Source organism: Salvia splendens, chromosome 11 (assembly GCF_004379255.2).
Source record: "Salvia splendens isolate huo1 chromosome 11, SspV2, whole genome shotgun sequence".
Lineage (NCBI taxonomy): Eukaryota > Viridiplantae > Streptophyta > Magnoliopsida > Lamiales > Lamiaceae > Salvia > Salvia splendens.
In genome coordinates this window covers 5,405,607-5,411,606 of record NC_056042.1, presented here as the reverse complement: position 1 = coordinate 5,411,606, position 6,000 = coordinate 5,405,607, and the positions used below count along the sequence as shown (strand labels likewise).

Genomic DNA, 6,000 nt, shown 5'->3' with positions numbered 1-6,000 from the left:
TGTATGGCTTCGATGTTTACTTTTGTCGAGTCCATCCTCATCGACATGGTCAAAGAGGTATATATCGTTTTAAGAAATATAAGGGAAAGAGGGTTGAGAATGTCGAATCTCACTTTTATGTGGAGTATTATATTCTATTTACCATTTTTATGGTAAAAAAAAGTGAATTAATGGGGTATCAATTTTGTAATAGTCCATTAATTGTTTGAATATGTGTGCAGGGAGTATTAGCGCAAGAGCGAGTGGATTCGTTCAACATTCCTATTATATTTCCTTGCATAGAGGAAATGTTAGTGTTATGATAGCTCAATGATCAGCTGGAATCGGATTGAATCTAGTGAAGAAATCAAGCATCGAGTTCAACTCGAGCCGACGTGTTTCAGTAGCCGTTCGATCTAGAAGAGTTAGTAGCTTTAAGTCTGGGCCGTCAGATTAATGTAGCAGTTGGAATAGTTAGGGGTTGTTATAAGTTTGTTTTTCACTTTCCCAATTTCATTATCTGCTTCAAGTGTGTAATGCGATTACACAATTCTCTCAGTTAATAAGATTTCTTCCGATTCTCATATACAATTTTTCAATCCTTCAATTCGTAGCTAGTTCTTGTTAATCTTGCTTTCGCAAAAGGATTCAATTCTTTACAATTGGCGCCGTCCGGTGGGAATTGATTGAATCGAATCAATCAGGGATTACGAATCCAATTCGATGCGAAATCAGAGATGGCTTCCAGCTGAAAAGTTTACTGGCAAGAACGACTTCGGCCTATGGCATGTGAAGATGCGAGCATTGCTGATTCAACAAGGGTTTTCATCGGCGTTGGAGGCCGAGAGCAAGGATAAGCCGAAGGTCAATCTTGATAAGAAAGCAGCTGCGAAGAAGGCTGAAATTGAGGCGAAGACGCATAGCGCCGTTGTTCTGTGTCTGGGCGATAAGGTGCTCCGAGAGGTGTCGAATGAGACCACTGTGGCCGGTGTGCTCGCCAAATTAGAAGATCTTTACATGACGAAGTCGCTCGCCAACAGACTCTACATGAAGCAACGCCTCTATTCCTATCGATTCTTGGAGGAGAAACGTGTTCTTGAGCAGTTGGAGGATTTTAACAAAGCGGTGGACGATCTTGAGAATATCGATGTTACTATAGGAGATGAAGATAAAGCAATCTTGCTTCTCAATGCGCTTCCAAAGGCGTATGATCAGCTTTGAGATGCAATCATGTATGGCCGTGAGAGGACCATCACGTTGCTTGAGGTCCAATCAGCCTTGAGAGCAAAGGATATGCACAAGTCGACTGCAAAAGTGCAGGATCCTACTCCAGAGAGTTTGAGCATCAAGAAGTTTAAAGGGAAGAAGTTTAGCAAGAAAGACATAGAGAATTCGAAGCCTTCATCTTCTGATCAGAAAGAAACTCAATCATGCCATTGATGTAAGAAGCTGGGGCACCTCAAGAAAGATTGTTATGCTTGGAAGAGAAAGCAGGCGAGTGGTGGAGGAAAGGCTGCAAATTCTACTGATTGTGTTGAGGAAAATGACACTCCAGATGCCCTCAACATTATGGAGGTGAAGAAGGATGGAGGTTCCTGGATAATGGACTCCGGATGTAGCTTTCATATGAGTCCTAATCTGAGTTGGTTTGAGGAGATTCAAGAGTGCACTGGTACTGTGGTTCTGGGAAACAATGTAGTCTGTCATGTCAAAGGGATTGGATCTCTGTGAGATTGAAATGGCAGATGTCTCCATCAAGAAGTTGCATGATGTTAGATACATCCCAGAAGTCAAGAGAAACTTGATATCTCTTGCCTCTCTTGAAAGAAAATGCTGTACATTTTGTTCTGCAGATGGAAAGATGACAGTAATGAAGAATCAAAAGGTGGTCATGTCTGCTGAGAGGAGAGGCAACCTATATTACTTGATTGCTACAGTTCAGAAGGTCATACAAGGTGAAGTTCATATTGTGAAGACTTGAGACTGTCAGATTATGGCATAAAAGGTTGGGGCATCCTGCAGAGGGCAGTGTAAAGGAATTGATAAAGAAAGGGGTGATTCAAGGAGCAGATGAGAAGGATAACACTCCATGTGATGAGTGTATTCTGGGAAAATCAAAGAAGTTTCCCTATCCTGCAGGTAAACACACATCCAACTCACCTCTTGATTATGCACACTCTGATCTATGGGAGCCAGCCTCTGTGAATTCAGTTGGTGGAGGTAGATACTATATGAGTATTATAGATGATTTCTCTAGGAAGTGTTGGATTTACATTCTAAAAGAGAAGTATGAGGCCTTCAGATATTTTACACAGTGGTGTGTTGAGGTAGAAAGAGAGAAGAATGTGAAGCTTAAATGCCTTAGAACTGATAATGGATTGAAGTTTTTGTTTAAGGAATTTGATAGCTATTACAAAGACAGGGGAATCAAGAGGCATAGGACTGTCCCCCTGAATCCTCAACAAAATGGTGTGGCAGAAAGAGCCAATAGAACAATTCTGGAAAAAAGTTAGATGTATGTTGCTTGCCTCTGGAATGGAGAAGAAGTTCTAGGCTGAAGCAGCCTCTACTGCTGTGAAATTGTTGAATATGTTCCCCTCATCCAGCATTAACGGAGAGACTCCAGACATGAGATGGTATGGAAGACATTCAGAATACAACCATCTTAGGATTTTTTGCTGTAAAGCCTTTGCTCACCTAAAACAAGGAAAGCTTGATGCTAGGGCTTTAAGGTGTATGATGTTGGGGTATCAATCAGGTGTTAAAGGATATAGGCTATGGTGTATTGAGCCTGGAAATCACAAGGTTATAGTGAGTAGAGAAGTCATATTCACCAAGTCAGAAATGCCTTTATTGAAAAATCAGCAGGTTGCATTAGATGGGCAAGCTGTAAATAATGATGATTCTTAGGTGGAGTCAGAGGGATCAGATATTGGAGTAGAAGCACCTGATCCTGAGAAACCATTTCAAGGAAGTGCAGAGGAGTTGAGAGATTGGATGCTTGCAAGAGATAGAGCCAGAAGGGTGTCTAAAGTGCCAGATAAGTTTGCTGACTCATAAATGTTGGTTTATGCTTTATGTGTGGCTGAGAAGGTGGAATACTCAGAGCCAGCCACATATAGAGATGCAATGAGCAGCAAGGAATGAGAAAAATGGATGAAAGCAATGATAGAAGAGATTGAGTCTCTGTTGAAAAATGGGACTTGAGTACTTGTTGAGAAACCTGATGGCAGAAAGGTGATCAGTTGCAAGTGGATTTTCAAAAAGAAATTGGAATCCTCTTCGTCAGAAGCTGAGAAGATAAGATTCAAGGCCAGATTAGTGGCTAGAGGATTTACATAGGAAGGGGGAATTAATTTCACATAAGTCTTTTCACCTGTGGTAAAACATGCCTCCATCAGAATGTTGCTAGCTTTAGTAGCAAGAAGAAACTGGGAATTAGAGCAGCTTGATGTCAAGACAGTGTTCTTACATGGAAGCTTGGAGGAAACCATATACATGGCACAACCAGAAGGGTTTGTGAAGCCTGGAGAAGAAGGCAAGGTTTGTCTGCTCAGAAAAAGCATTTATGGTTTGAAGCAAGCAAGTAGGCAGTGGCATATGACTTTTGATGCTCATGTGCTAAAAAATGGATTTGTCAGATCCAAATATGATGGTTGTGTGTACATCAAGAAGAAGAAAGGGGTTCCAGTAGCCTATCTTCTATTGTAAGTTGATGATATGTTAGTGGCTGGGGAAAAGATGAGTGATGTACATGAGGTTAAAGATGATCTCAAGTCAGCTTTTGAAATGAAAGATTTGGGAGCAGCAAGAAAGATACTTGGTATGAATATTTTGAGAGACAGAAAGAAAGGAAGATTGTGGCTAACACAGAATGACTACATTTTCAGAATGTTAAAGAGGTTTAAGGTGGAGAATATCAGAGAAGTCACAATTCCATTAGCCATTCATTTCAAGTTGTCTGCTGCTCAAAAGCCACAAACTGAAGGTGAAGCTAGAGAAATGAAGAAGATCCCTTATGCTAATATTGTTGGTAGCATAATGTATGCTATGATAAGCACAAGGCCAGACATCTCACAAGCCATTAGTGTGACATCCCGGTTTTATGTCAGATCATGGTAGGGAGCACTGGGTAGCACTTAAATAGTTCTTGAGGTATCTAAAGGGTGCATCAGATTATGGGATTTTGTTCAGAGGAGATTATGATGATCAAGGGGATGTGTTGATGGGATTTTGTGACTCAGACTTTGCTGGTAACATTGACACCAGAAAGTCACAATCATGATACATTTTCACTATGTTTGGCTCTGCAATGAGTTGGAAGTCGAACCTTCAAAGTGTGGTAGCTCTATCTACTACAGAGGCGGAGTACATTTCACTCACCTCAGCTGTAAAAGAGAGCTTTTGGCTCAAGGGAATGCTAGGAGATCTTGGTCTGGTGCAGGAAGCAGTGAGCATTGGTTGTGATAACCAAAGTGCTATGAGTTTAGCTAAGCATCAAGTATACCACGAGAAGAGCAAGCACATAGATGCGCGCTTACACTTTATCAGGGAAGAGATAGAAAATGGAAGGGTTAAGGTGTTCAAGATGCATACTTCGAAGAACCCTGAGGATATGCTTACCAAACCTTTGCCAAAGGAAAAGTTCCAGCTTTGCATGAGCTTGGTGAATTTATGCAGGCTGGAGAAGCATGGTGATTGAGCAATCAAGGTGGAGATTGTTAGTGTTATGTTAGCTCAATGATCAGCTGGAATCGGATTGAATCTAGTGAAGAAATCAAGCATCGAGCTCAACTCGAGCTGACGCGTTTCAGTAGCCGTTCGATCTAGAAGAGTTAGTAGATTTAAATCTGGGCTGTCAGATTAATGTAGCCGTTGGAATATGAGAAATCACAATGAACATATGGGGACATTTGAGTCATATTTTACATCACGGACCTACAGGCCTGAAGATGTTAAGATCTTCATATTCGAGAAAATGAAGAGTATCAGAGACAGATTGGGATTGGGAAGCGCCGATTTCTTGATTTGGACTAAGGTTCTTGGATCTCTTTTTTAGGATTTGGGCTTAATAATATCAAGTTTGGGGCTTAAATTAAATCCAGAGTGTTAGGACCAAATTAAATAATTGTGTGGACTGGAAATAGCAATCATCTGTGTCATTCAATCAACACATTTATTAATTTTGACACTAGTCTAATAGCAATCATCTGTGTCATTTCTTCTTACTAATACAAGCAGACAAAATATGAGAAATAAAATGTCATTGCTTAATGAAGTCGATACATACCTTTGAATGGATTCCTAATTTCCTCTTTCTCTTAGCATTGAAGATGACCTAAATTATACAATAACAAACAAACGAATACCATTTAAAATAATCAGTCAGAAACACAAAGCATCAGGCACCAGTGGTCTAGTGGTAGAATAGTACCCTGCCACGGTACAGACCCGGGTTCGATTCCCGGCTGGTGCAATATCATTTTTTGGCTTATTTGCAATCGCATCTGAGCTTATGTTTTTATTTTTATTTGATAGTATTTTTTATTATCAAAAAACAAATATCACATGTACCAAAATACAAGTAGATCATTTTAACCATTGTTTGCTGCTTTTTTGTTTTATCATAAAGCCACGTTTATTAAAACTAAATCAACTAGTTGTATGTCATGTCATATGATTGATGGTCTCCTTCCTATTATGCTGAACTAAAAGAACATAATATGTTTACTTTTTTTTTGTATCTTGACACCATAAACTATAATATTACATACTCTAGTAAACATGAAAAATACATTTTTGTTCCTAAATTTGTCAACAGGAAATGAATGAAAATTTGTGGGAAGACACCGTGTTGTGTAATGTAGGTATTGGACTGATTTCTCCAATTCTGAGCCTTACTCTACATCCACTCATTTTTCTACTCAATGGAATATATACTTGGGTATTTTCTTTTCCATTCAATGGAATATATATAAATAATGTATTTTGTAAGTGGGTGGACATTGTTTTAATGGATTT

At 39.5% G+C, this 6,000-nt stretch overlaps 1 non-coding gene across 1 annotated transcript; it reads left to right on the top strand.

Moving 5' to 3' along the window:
- Positions 1-5,384: 5,384 nt before the first annotated feature.
- Positions 5,385-5,455, top strand: TRNAG-GCC. The gene has a single exon. It is a non-coding gene; the product is annotated as a tRNA-Gly (tRNA).
- The last annotated feature ends 545 nt before the right edge of the window (positions 5,456-6,000 follow it).